Here is a 13,106-nt window from a genome sequence, read left to right on the forward strand (position 1 = left end):
CTGGGGCAATGAAATTTGCTCGAACTCTTGTTCTTCTTATTATTTTGAGAACTTTTGGAATCAGTGGAAGTGGTGGGAAAACATATACCGACCGAAACACCCACTGGGTCACCAGTGCATCCACTGCTATTGCTTGAGGGTCTCTCGACCTGGAACAATATCTCTGAAGCTTCATGTTTAGACGAGATGCCATCATGTCTACTTGAGGAACTCCCCAAAGACTTGTCACCTCTGCGAAGACTTCTTGGTGGAGGTCCAACTCTCCTGGATGAAGATCGTGTCTGCTGAGGAAGTCTGCTTCCCAGTTGTCCACTCCCGGAATGAAAATTGCTGACAGAGCTCTTACATGTCTTTTTGCCCAGAGGAGAATCCTTGTCACCTCTGCCATTGCCGCTCTGCTTTTCGTTCCGCCTTGCCTGTTTATGTACGCGACTGCTGTTACATTGTCCGACTGGATCTGCATGGGATGATCTTGAAGAAGATGTACCGCTTGTAGAAGGCCGTTGTAAATGGCTCTCAATTCCAGAACGTTTATGTTAAGGCAGGCTTCCTGACTTGACCATTTTCCTTGGAAGCTTTCCCCCTGTGTGACAGCTCCCCAGCTTCGGAGACTTGCATCCGTGGTTACCAGGACCCAGTCCTGAATCCCAAACCTGCATCCCTCTAGTAGGTGAGAACCGTGTAGCCACCACAGGAGCAAAATCCTGGCTTTGGAGGACAGGATTATCTTCCGGTGCATGTTTGACCATTTCGTGGATTTGTTTGACCATTTTCTGGATTTCCAGAGACTTTTCCACTGGAAGAAATACTCTCTGTACTTCTGTGTCCAGAATCATCCCTAAAAAGGACAATCTTGTCGTTGGTTCCAACTGCGACTTTGGAAAATTCATGATCCAACTGTGTTGTTGGAGCATTGACAGGGAGAGTGCGATGTTCTGCACCATCTGTTCCCTGGATGTCGCTTTTATCAGGAGATCATCCAGATAAGGAATTATATTGACTCCTTTTTGACGAAGGAGGACCATCATGTCCGCCATCACCTTGGTGAATACCCTTGGTGCCGTGGAGAGACCGAACGGCAACGTCTGGAACTGGTAATGGCAATCCTGTACTGCGAATCTCAGATAAGCTTGGTGAGGAGGATAAATGGGAACATGCAAGTAAGCATCCTTTATGTCTACTGACACCATGAAGTCCCCCTCCTCCAGGCTGGAAATTACTGCCCTCAGGGATTCCATCTTGAACTTGAACCTTTTCAGGTAGAGATTCAGATTTTTCGGGTTTAAAATAGGTCTGACCGAGCCGTCCGGCTTCGGAACTACGAAGAGGCTTGAATAAAAACCTTCTCCTTTTTGTGACAAAGGTACCAGAATAATGATCTGATCCTGACATAATTTTTGAATTGCCGTTGTTGCAGCCTCTCTTTCTGGAAGAGAAGCTGGCAAGGTCGATTTGAAAAATCGGCATGGGGGGACGTCTTGAAACTCCAGTTTGTACCCCTGGGACACTATTTGCAAGACCCATGGGTCCAGGCCAGATTGAATCCAAATGTGACTGAAAAGTTTCAGACGTGCTCCCACCTGAGCGGACTGCCACAAGGGAGCCCCAGCGTCATACTGCAGATTTGGCAGAAGTAATGGTTGACTTCTGCTCCTGGGATCCTGGAGACGCTGCGGAGTCTTTCCTTTTCCCCTTCCTCTACCTACAAAGAAGGGAGAACCTTTGGCCTTTCTGTATTTGTTGGGCCGAAAGGACTGCATGTGAGAGTGATGTGTCTTTTTCGCCGGTGCAGGAGCATAAGGCAAGAATGTCGACTTACCTGCGGTAGCCGCCGAGACTAACGCATCCAGCCCATCACCAAACAAGGCCTCACCTATATACGGGAGAGCCTCCATATTTATTTTGGATTCTGCATCAGCATTCCACCGGCGAATCCACAACGCCTTCCGAGCCGATACAGCCATGGTAGCGGCTGTTGAACCCAAGAGTCCAATATCCTTCATAGCTTCCAGCATGTATGCGGCAGCGTCTTTGATATTACCTAACGTTAGGAGTAACTCGTCTCTATCAATCGTGTCATTTTCTGATGACAAGTTATCAGACCATTTTTTAATAGCACGACTCACCCACGCGCAAGCAATGGTGGGTCTGAGCAGAGTACCATTGGCCACAAATAGATTTTAACGTAGTCTCCATTTTGCGGTCTGCCGGCTCCTTTAGTGAAGACGTCCCAGGTGCAGGGAGAATCACCTTTTTTGTTAACCTTGACAGTGCACTGTCTAACACCGGGGGTGACTCCCATCTTTTTCTGTCCTCTAAAGGAAAAGGATTAGCAATCTGAATCCTTTTGGGAATATGAAATTTCTTTTCAGGATTCACCCAAACTCCCTCAAAAAGAGTATTGAGTTCGTGGGAAGGAGGGAAAGTTACCTTACATTTCTTTTCCTTATAGAAGTAAGCCTTCTCCTGAGGTACAGTAGGGGCTTCTGTAACTTCTAGGACCTCCTTTATAGCAACAATCATATATTGTTTGTTTTTTGCCAATTTAGGATCTATCCCCCTGGAATCACTATCCTCGACACAAGAATCAGAGTCCGTGTCGGTATCAGTATGTACAATGTTTGCAAACGGTCTCTTATGTGGCCCAGAGGGGTCGCCTGCGATGAGACAGCAGAACCCTGAAAATCACATCTTCAACTGATTTTCTCCAGCTTTCTGCATGAGACTCAGACTTATCTAATCTTCTACTGATATGATTCACACTATCACGTATTTCTTTCACCCATGCAGGCTCGTGGTGTGCCGGCAGCGCCACCACATTACAACTCTGTGTCCATAAAATGGCTCCCACAGGGGAAGAACTCCCTGCCTCAGACATGTCACACATGTGCACAAACACACCATAGACACTCCGGGACTTATAGGGGACAGACCCACAGTAATTCTGTCAGAAGGACACAGATAGGAGCAGCCAGTTCACAAACCCAGCGCCAGTAACACAATGCCTGTGAAACATAAAATGCCCACTGACATACAGTGCTTTTTATCATGTAAATACACAATGTAATGCACCAATTTCACTGTGCCCCCCCCCCCCCCCCTGTTTTGCACCCTGATACTTGTATTCAGTAGTGGAGGAGGACCAGCGATGGTCTCTGCAGCCTGAGGAGAGAAAATGGCGCCGAGCAGTGTGCTGACTGACTGAGTAGGAAGCTCCGCCCCCGCAATTCTCCTCAGGGATTCTGATAATATTATTTATTCTGGTGTGGGTAGGGCTGTGCCTCAGCATCTTATGCCCCCTTTCTACCAGTTTTATAAGGTTTCATGCTGCCCAGGGCACCCGCCCCAGCACCCTGCACCCTGCAGTGCCTGTGTTGTGTGGGCAGTATGGCACGATGCGCTCCCGCCAGCCGCGCAGTACCTTTAGCCACCACCTTGATTGAAGATCTGTCTTCTAACACTCACCTATCTTTTGACTTCTGGCTCTGCAAGGGGGGTGATGGCGTGCTGTGGGAGTGAGCATCTAGGCACAGCTAGCGTTCAGTACCATTCAGGAGCTAATGGTGTCCTGTCAGCCAGAAGCAGAGCCATGAAACTCTTTAGGAAGTTGGTTCCTACTTCTGCCCCCTCAGTCCCACGAAGCAGGGAGACTGTTGCCAGCAGTTCTCCCTGAAAATAAAAAACCTAACATAAGTCTTTTCAGAGAAACTCAGTAGAGCTCCCCTGGAGTGCATCCAGTCTGCCTTGGCACATTTCTAAAACTAAGGTCTGGAGGAGGGGCATAGAGGGAGGAGCCAGTTCACACCCTTTGAAAAGTCTTAAAGTGCCCATGGCTCCTGCGGAACCGTCTATACCCCATGGTACTGAAGTGGACCCCAGCATCCTCTAGGACGTATGAGAAATATATATATATATATATATATATATATATATATACATATATATTTATGGCACTCACAGTCCCAAAACCATCCACCTGGGTGCCCTCCTTAAAACACTATAGACCAATGGAAGGTTCCTTCAGCTGTAACAGTATGTCCCCTAGCTGCATGAAAGGAACCAGGCGGCACTCCAAGGATTTGATTAAAGCCCAAAAAACTGTATTAAATAGAGGTGCAAAAATATTTCAAACAGGCATAGTGCAAGCCACCAACGTTTCAACGCCCGACCGGCGTTTTTGTCAAGGTGCTATGCTATAAGGTGCAACGTGAAAAAGCATAAACAAACATATCTGACCCAACTTTCCTGTGCTATATAAATACCTGGATGTGAGTGAGATCATCCCCGTCCGTTCGCGCCCGCCGGCGTCCCGAGGCCGGAAGCCGCGGCTCCCCTGAACTCCGGTCACGTGGGAGGCTGCTATGACGTAGCCTCCTACCACTTCCGCTGTTGCCTGGTAACCGCGACCAAGCCGTAGCCATGGGAACCAGACCTGACAGACGGGAATAGAACGAGGATATAAAGATCACAATACAAAAACATTAAACTAAAGTGCTAGTGCATGTTCAGTGTGCCAAAACAGAGTTATATAAGAAACCAAATACGGTTACACATAGAGTGATGCAGAGCCGGCCATAGCTATAGGCAAACTAGGCAATTGCCTAGGGCATTTGATATGCCTAGGGGCATCAGCAGCTTCTGCTGATTAAAATGATATGCGGCATGCCTATATTCTGTGTGTAGCATTTCATATGCAGATACAGCCACAGTCTCACACAGTATATAGGCATGCAGCATATCATTTTAATCAGCAGAAGCTGCTTGTGCATCCTAGCCACATACCAATGCATTGCAAATAAGATGCATTTTTATAAAAAAAGGTGCCCGACGTTAGCATTGATGCAAGATTTGTGAGGACACATCTGTATCCAAGCAGAGGCAGAGGTCACAGTGTTAGTGGCAGTGTGAGTGCTGTGTGCATGTTAGTGGGTTGGTTGTGCAGTAGTGTTCGGAATATGTGTAAGGAGCATTATGTGTGTCATGTAAAAATGCATTAATAATGTGCAACATATGTGTAAGGGGCACTGTGTGTCATTACGTGTATAAGGGCATTAATAATGTGCAGCATATGTGTAACAGGGTACTACTGTATGTGTTTCATTATGTGTATAGGGGCACTAATAATGTGCAGCAAATGTGTAGGGGGCACTATACATGTCATTACGTGTATAAGGGCATTAATAATGTGTGGCATATGTGTAACAGGGTACTACTGTATGTGTGTCATTATGTGTATAGGGGCACTAATAATGTGCAGCAAATGTGTAGGGGGCACTATACATGTCATTATGTGTATAAGGGCATTAATAATGTGCGGCATATGTGTAAGGGACATTATGTGTAAAAGGGCATTAATAAAGGTTGTCATAATGTTTAAGGCAAATTATGTTTATAAGGACATTAATAATGTGTCTCATATGTGTAAGGGGCATTACTGTGTGGAATTATGTGTATAAATGCATTACTAATGTGTGGCATTATGTGTATAAGGTGCTCTACTATGTGGCGTTGCGTATAGAAAGGACACTACTGTTTCATCTAATGTGAATAAAGAGCAATAGGGTGTGGTGTAATGTGAATAAGGAGCAATTCAGTGTGATGTAATGTGAATAAGGGGCTCTACTGTGAGGAGTAACGTTTATAAGGTAAAGTGATACTACTGTGGGATGTAATATGAATTATGGACACTATTGCATGATAAAATGTGAATAAAGTTGCAGTACTATGTGGCGTAATTGGAATTGGGGTTACTATTGTGTGGCCATGCCCCTTGCCATCAAAATCACACCCCTTTTTGGGCTGTGCGCCAAATGTGCGAACTGTTCCTATTTAAAATATAGGGGGTATAAACCCCAAAATAAGGACTGCTATGGGTGAGGGGTGATGGTGCTGGGAAAGAGGTGCAAGGTCAGAGGCGGAACCAGCGGTGGTGCTAGGGGGGCACCAGCCAAAATCTTGCCTAGGGCATCATATTGGTTAGGGCCGGCTCTGGAGTGATGAAAAGTAAAAGTTAAAACACTGAGATTACTGCTGGGCTACAACTCAGGACTACATATTCCCAAGGGATATGGTTACACTAAATACTAATCTATTCTATACATAACCAAATGGGGACAGAGACATAGCCAGTGATGGAGAAAGTGGGCCATATAACTTGGAACAGAGAAATACTGTACTATACGGTTATTCTAACTCTATCTCATAGTGCAATATTACAAAGATGACCACAACTAAACAACTACTATATCATAGGAAAACATTCCACATTATCTGTTCATTAAGGCCATTGGGGGCCAGGGAATCCAGCATGTGGATCCATTTTGTCTCTTTCTGCGATAGGGTCCTCACACGGTTACCGCCCCTCAACGGCTTCGGCACATGGTCCAGTATCATATATTTCAACTGTGCCAGAGTGTGATTGGCCGACTTAAAGTGCCGTGCCACCGGCTGGTCATTGCCTTTCCCCTCCAACGCTGCTCTAATGGCAGACCTGTGCAGCGCCATGCGCTCGTGGAATGTCCTTATTGTTTGACCCACATATATCTGTCCACATGGGCAAACGATTGCATATATGACGAACTGGGACGTACAGGAGAGATGGTGTCTGATATCATATTCTTTATTAGTTTTAGGGTGTCTGAATTTGCTCCCTGTCATCATATAGTTACAGGTCTCACATTTCGGGCATTTGAAGCACCCCTCCCTACTGAGCACCTGTGCTCTCTTGGTCACATCTAGTTTCACCACTCTGTCCTTCAGGTTACGACCCCTTTTGTAACTAGGCATGATTGTTCTTCCCTTGAAGCATGGTGCTGCTGGATCTGAGGACACCAAGGGCTACAGCGCCCTAGTCGCCCTGGAGAGTACTGAGCTCGCTGTCGTGAACTCAGTAATGAGGGGAATCCTCTTTTCACCATTCTTTTTTGGAGTCGGGCTGAGTAGGTCCTCCCTAGACATACCAAGCACTTCATTCTTAAGAGAAAGTAACGGACCCCTATGGTAGCCTCTGGCTTGGAAATGATCCACTACTAGATCCAACGCCGGTTCCACCTTATGTTTGTCACTTGTTATCCTTGCCGCCCTCAACAATTGTGACTTGGGTAGACCATTCTTGAGGGCCCGCGGGTGGAAACTGCTGTGAAGGAGAAGGGTGTTACGGTCCGTTGGTTTGTTAAAGACATCTGTGACTACTTGACCACCTCTGACAGAAATGCACACATCCAGAAAATTAATTGTTTGACAGCTACAGGTTAAGGAGAGTTTGACCGGTGAATCACCTTTGTTGTTACCGTCCACCAATTCCTCCAGGGCTCCTTTTTCACCTAGCCATAGTAGTAGTAGATCGTCTATGTAGCGTTTGTATAGTAGGATATTGCTGCTAATAGACCTGTGTGCCAGGAAAAGATCTTTTTCCACATCAAACATATACACATTCGCGTACATTGGCGCTACATTCGACCCAATTGCACAGCTGGTCAACTGGAGGTAGTAACCCCCATTGTGGAGGAAATAGTTATGTGTAAGGGTAAAGTACAGTAGCTGTAGAAAAAACTGTATATCCAAGGTCTCAAATTTGTTCTGGATCAGGAATCTCTTCATTGACTCCATCCCCCTGGAGTGTGGAATGATGGTGTAGAGGCTTTTTACATCTAGTGTAGCCAAGGTGGTATCTGACGGAAGGTTGCCCAGATCTTTCAGGCAGTTTAATAAATGTGTCGTGTCCTTAAGGTACGTAGGCTGGTTCGTCACCAGTGGTTGCAATAAAGCATCTAAATATTGAGATACTGGTTGGGTCAGAGAGCCACTAGCCACCTGCCTAGCAACACCAAAACCACCTTCATAAAATGCAAAGGATGTTTCAAGTGTGGAAATTGCAATATATGCAAATTCCTTCATCCCAATAGAAAGAAATTCTCGAATTACAACAACACAAAGGAATATCTTATTAAGGACTTTCTAAACTGCAACTCTACCATGGTAATCTACCTATTGGAATGTACTTGTGGATTTAAGAACGTTGGAAAAACTAAGAGAACTCTTAAACTGCGTATTCAAGAACACATTAGAAACATTCAAAATAAAGTTGAGAACCATACAGTATCCAAACATTTTGTAGAAATACATAGATCCAACCCGGAAGATATATCTTTTAAAGCAATAGAATTGGTGAAATTAGGTGAACGAGGTGGAGACCTCCTCAACAAATTATCAAAAAGAGAAATGTTTTGGATCCATGAATTAAAAACTCTATCACCCCTGGGACTTAATGAAGCTTTCGAAATTGCCCCCTTTCTTTGAAATACCACCTAATCACCATATCCACTATTTCTTTACTCTCTCTTTCTTGATCTTTGATGTTTAATATATATACTTTTCATCCTATATATAGATTTTTTTCACAACTATATATTTTGATCACATCTCCATTGGGTACTACCACTTTGTAAATGCATATATCTTTCAGTATAAATGATCCGGACACCTTCAATGAAGAAAATATAATCCTAAAGAAACTGCCCCATAAAAGATCATGGACATATATGTAAATCGAACTGATGCCTGATTCTCGGATCTATCATCATCCCCCTTTGGACTGATAAGATAAAACATATAATGCTTTTTAGCATTTAAGTGAATAATATTTCCTCACTTTTTATAATATAGGCACTATTTGCGTTTCACCGCAGCCCTCCAAAATGGCGGTGCGTTTCACTGCGCATCGCATGTATTGTATCTCATAATAATCCAATCATCACTCTTATTAGGTGAAAATAGCACTACACCTCACTATATTTCCCTTTTTTTATAAGTTCACCGATTCATAGATTGTTTTACTGCACTATTCTTTTTGGTACAGTCACTTCCTTGTTTACAGCGGAAGTGACGTCCTCAAGATGGCGGTGCATTCCACCGCTACTTTCACTTCTAACAAGGTTCCTCGGCCTCCTCTTTCGATCCTAATCGGTGTGTAGCTACAACACAGTTCTGAAACACACCCTTCAAGTACTAATAGCTTAATCCACCGCCCATATATCTATATACGGCGGCCGTGATATTTCCAAAGTGGCGGTGCGTTCCACCGCAGCCATGAACGGCAGTGCGTTCCAATATGCGTTCCACCGCCGTCCACACGCGCTAATAAGCCACTGTATCTTGTTATACACATATTTCTACTCTCTTCACTTAATAACTGGATAGTCTTTCAGTCTACATCACTGGATAAGGTCTGTCACTGTGTGAACCATAAGTTTAAGCTTTATACACAATAGTTCAGGAGCACAGGAAGTGATGTCATAATCATTGGACACTGACATTACCTCTCTCCGGTATAAATGGAGCCTCCAGACTCATTGTGGTTATCCCCTTGATGAAGTCCAGACACTGACGGACGAAACGCGTTGGTACATTCTGATGATAACTCCTATATGGGACACTTTGCTGATACCTCTTATATGGACAAATAAGCTATATATATTTTTAACTCTTGTACGTGTGTCATTCAGCCATTTTTATGTTATTTATTAAATTTGTCTTTTTTAAAACGTATCCACTGCTGAGGCTGCTAATTGATTATAAATGGGAATATGCTAGTTCCCTAAAAATGTAGTTTATATCCAGACAGTGTTAAATAACTTGTCTATGAAAGGTACACACTATGTTTTGCTGTTTTTTTTTTCATGTACTGAATTCCAAATGATGGCTGACAGATCAATGTCTACCTAGACCGGATAAGTGATCCAGTCAAATCTTATCACCTCATATACCTGCTTTTTCACCTTTTATATATTTAAAACACATTTGGGCGCCTGTGTTCTCCATTTCCTATATCTACTGTATGTGTCTAACAAACACAGCTTTTTGTTTCACAAGCTGCCACCCATGTAAAATATGAGGAGTATTATATTTTAGCTTCAGGTGTATATACTTGTCAATTTAAGTTTAGTACCACAAACAGTACCCTAGCGCCGGTTCCTCTGCTTCTTTATATATATATATATATATATATATATATATAAAACACTCACTTCTCCAGCGATACAGAAAAAGTAGACAAGCCAGCACTCACGTGTAGATGAAAGAAAAGCAGGATTTATTCCTTAACCAAACGGCATGGTGAAGTACAGCAAATACAGCAAACACAGCTCGACAGCTGTTTCAACCGACTGGTCTTCCTCAGGGGCTAACCGCACTGTTGTCAGAACACGAAATATAAGCCTCAAATGGCTCCACAATCAACCCAGCAGCATCAGGACGTGGGCTGAGACAAGTCCGGGCATGTCTAATGCATCCCCAGCTGTCTCCTCCCACTCCCTGACACTGGTAACTGAGCTAAACAAACCCGGTGTCATGCATAGAAACGGCTCCGGAGTGCGGCAAAACGTGCGGCGAGTGGTCTCAGTAGCCTGACTAGTAAATGGCATGCTGATAGTGAGGGGAATTGCAAGGATGCTGTATATCAAAACAGAAGTGAATGAAATGAAGTGATGTGTTTAAAAAGTAAAAGGAATAGTGCTGAAGCTCAGCAGAACAGGGTTCCCTGAAAGTGCTGGCTAGAAAGTGGAGGGTGCAAAAAGCAGGAAGGAATGACAGGTCTAATAGAAATAATAGCAGGTGACACAAGGACAACCCTCAAAACAACCTATTGCAAAGCAATGCCCACTTGTTACGGCAATCAATATAAATAAGAATATATGTGCAAAAAGAATCCAAACTGCCCTATTGGGGAGAAATGCACAGAATGCACAATGTCCGCTGCCTTGTGGTATTAAGTGAGTGATGTACAGCACTTAGAATTCCCAGATCGTCACCGATACTGGTACTGACTGGGCCCAACACTGCTTAGTTTCCAACATCAGCCGGAATTGGACGTTTGCCAGTGTGGTATGGCTGTAAATATCACTAGACCAACATATGTACTCTACTGGGGAATCCCATATAGGCAGCTGGAATCTGATACTGCTAAATACAACACCAAAGATGGACAATAAGCTGCACATAGTGAGCAAGAGAGGGTCTGCATGGTGGATGTTGAAAGCGAGGGTGAAAGGAAAGGTGTCACTGCTAGTGAAGTGGGGACCTGTCAGGATCAAGTATCTAAATATATAAAGACACTGCGGTGTCTGACAGCACATAGCACATATACACTGCTCAAAAAAATAAAGGGAACACTTAAACAACACAATGTAACTGTTATGATTCCAGTACTCCTGACAGGAGGAGATCTTATGACAATGGCCAGAGTACTGGAAGGGAATGCTGGTTACGGGAGCAGGAAAGACTAGTTGCCCCTGGCGCCCTAACTCTATTGTCTCACCCGTGCTATCGGAAATCCCTTGCGAGACTATGGTTTCTTGAGCCCCTGGCAGCCACGTTTGAAAGGCGGATTATGTCTGCCCAACTCCGGTGCCCCCCGGTCTTAGTGAGAGACAAAGGGAAATCTGAGGCAGGATGATGACAAGAGGACCTCTGACTACAACAGGCCAAGGGCAACAAGCTGACTAACCAAACTTGAAGTATGCGCGGAAAAACCGCCAGATAAAAGGACAACCAAAATCCACTAGTCCATTACTCCTACCCAGCACCGCTGGATACCAGAGTGGATCTGTGGGAGCGGAATCCTCCGCAAAAGCTCCGAAACACAAATAATAATTAATAAGTAATAAAGCGGCCAAGCCGCAACACACGGCTACGCCGCGACTCACGAACACCACTGGATGTTTAACGGTGCTCAGTCAGGACTCTAGGAACAGATGACGACTTCCGAGTGCAGGACAACTGAGGACAGGAACGACCGGATACAGCAGGACTGGAAACACTCTCAGCAAACAGATACAGCATGCAGGAAGCTATTACCGGCGTCTGTGTGAGGCACTGCAAGAGCATATAAACAGAAGCCCTCCAATCAACTGCTGCCAGTGCTGATTGCATGAATGCCGTGCAGCTGCCTTGCTGCACGGCCAGGAAACAGGTGCCCTTACTAATTTAAATGGACCCAGCAACGGGGAACGCGGTCCGCCAGTGGCGTCCCCGTTGCTAGGGTCCGTGCGGCTCCGTGCGCCCGGCGTCTAGCGTTGCCAGGGAGCCGGCGGCTGTACGCGCACGGCGTCCCTGGTTGCTAGGCGCCGGGCCGCACCGACGAGCGGACCCCGGCGCCTAACAGTACCCCCCCCTTTGAGGAGGGGTCAAGGAACCCCTAAAGCCAGGTTTCCGAGGAAATTCCCGAAAAAATGCCCTCTTGAGCCTCGGGGCATGGAGATCCTTATCCAGGACCCAAGACCTTTCCTCTGGACCATAGCCTCTCCAGTGCACCAGAAAATAAAGCCGACCCGGGACAATTTGGAATCGAGAACCTTCTCCACCAAGAACTCCTGTTGTCCCTGTACATCTACTGGTGATTTCCCCTGAGAGATCTTCCGAGGAAATCTACTGGAAGAAACGTATGGTTTCAACAGGGAGCAATGGAACGTATTTCCGATCCGGAGAGCTCTTGGTAAACGTAACCGGAAAGCAACTGGGTTGATTTTTTTAATAATATGAAATGGTCCAATAAATTTGGGGCCCAATCTAGCTGAGGTTTGTCGAAGTCTAATGTTACGAGTCGACAACCATACCCTGTCTCCCACCTTAAAAGTGCAAGGACGTCGGAGCCTGTCCGAAATTTTTTTCTCTCGAAATGCCGCTTTTCTGAGGGCAAGGTGCACTTTTTTCCAAATGACTCTGAGATGAGAGGTTAAGGTTAGCGAGGAAACAGAAGAATGTTGAAAAAAAGAATTAGCTCTGGGGTGAAAACCAAAAACTGAAAAGAATGGAGACACATTAGTGGAGGAATGACAAGAATTATTGTAAGCAAACTCCGCAAAAGGAAGAAACTCGGACCAATCATTCTGGAGTTTGGCTGAGTACAAACGCAAATACTGTTTTAATGATTGATTAACTCGCTCGGTCTGCCCGTTGGATTGGGGATGGTAACCGGATGTTAAAGACAATTTCATCTTTAATGAGGCACAAAAGGACTTCCAGAATTGTGCAATGAATTGTGGACCCCGATCAGAAACAATATCAGTGGGCAACCCATGAAGTCTGAAAACATGGCGGAGAAACAAAAC

At 45.0% G+C, this 13,106-nt stretch overlaps 1 protein-coding gene and 1 pseudogene across 2 annotated transcripts in view; one reads left to right on the top strand and one right to left on the bottom strand.

Moving 5' to 3' along the window:
* Positions 1–13,106, top strand: part of POU2AF1 (POU class 2 homeobox associating factor 1) — a 172,486-nt gene that overhangs the window by 106,964 nt on the left and 52,416 nt on the right. The window lies entirely within an intron of this gene.
* Positions 10,776–10,895, bottom strand: LOC134967223 (5S ribosomal RNA; annotated as a pseudogene).

Source organism: Pseudophryne corroboree, chromosome 10 (assembly GCF_028390025.1).
Source record: "Pseudophryne corroboree isolate aPseCor3 chromosome 10, aPseCor3.hap2, whole genome shotgun sequence".
NCBI lineage: Eukaryota > Metazoa > Chordata > Amphibia > Anura > Myobatrachidae > Pseudophryne > Pseudophryne corroboree.